Genomic DNA, 1,025 nt, shown 5'->3' on the forward strand with positions numbered 1-1,025 from the left:
TGGCAAATAATAGTTTTTGAACATAGCTCATGGCTTCTTATTGTCCACTATGGTTTTAAATTATACTCCATAATTGTAATTGTGATTGTAATATGACCGCATTTTCCAATTTTTTCCACAATTGTGGTAAATAGGTCATAAGTGCAAGTGAGCCTTTGGGAAGAACTAGAGCTAGTTTGTGCACTGACAAATGTTATTTCATATGTAAACATCAGCTAGTGTTTATTCATATTGTTGCTTTGTAGAACAGCATGTTTGTTTATAACAACTTCACATGAAACAGATTATGTACATCTAGTACATTTCAACAGGACTTAATCAACTGTGTAAATCAAATAATCCCTTACACCAATGATATTCCTTTTAGCATAGCATGATAAGACAATGGTATTGCTCCACAACCAAACAAATACTCCAGCAGAACAATAGAGACATGGAAAAGAGAACATATATAAAATCATTGTTTCTTAGAATTAGGAGCACATCTTGTGTCCCAAAACATGTATCACTCTGGACAAGGATCCTGTCCCAAAAATATTATGTCCTTTTTCCCTAACCAATAACATTTCTTAAAAAAATATAAAATATTAATTTTTGTTTTTAATAATTTTTTTACTCAATTACGTGACACATTTTCATCGGCTTGGTACACCATGCGGACACCAATGGGTACACGAGATCTACATCTGTACCACTCTATGTACCTATTGTTTCTAATTGGTCAAAAAATGTAATGTTTATATATATTTAATTCTTGTTTTACTTTCTAACCAATGAAAAACAAATGATATATCAAGTGATACAACTTTGGGACAAAAGATGTGGCTCCACACAAGTACTAGGCTACTTGTATAAGCTACTCTTAGTTACGGAACACATATCAATTGTGCCAAGCTCGTCCCATTTCCTATTCCGGCCAATTAAAAATATCACTTAAATAAAAAGAAAATCCTTAAAAATAAAAACTAATATTTTTATATTACTCGGAATCTGATTGATTAGAAACATGAGTACATGATTTTTTT

Source organism: Lupinus angustifolius, chromosome LG03, assembly GCF_001865875.1.
Source record: "Lupinus angustifolius cultivar Tanjil chromosome LG03, LupAngTanjil_v1.0, whole genome shotgun sequence".
Taxonomy (NCBI): domain Eukaryota; kingdom Viridiplantae; phylum Streptophyta; class Magnoliopsida; order Fabales; family Fabaceae; genus Lupinus; species Lupinus angustifolius.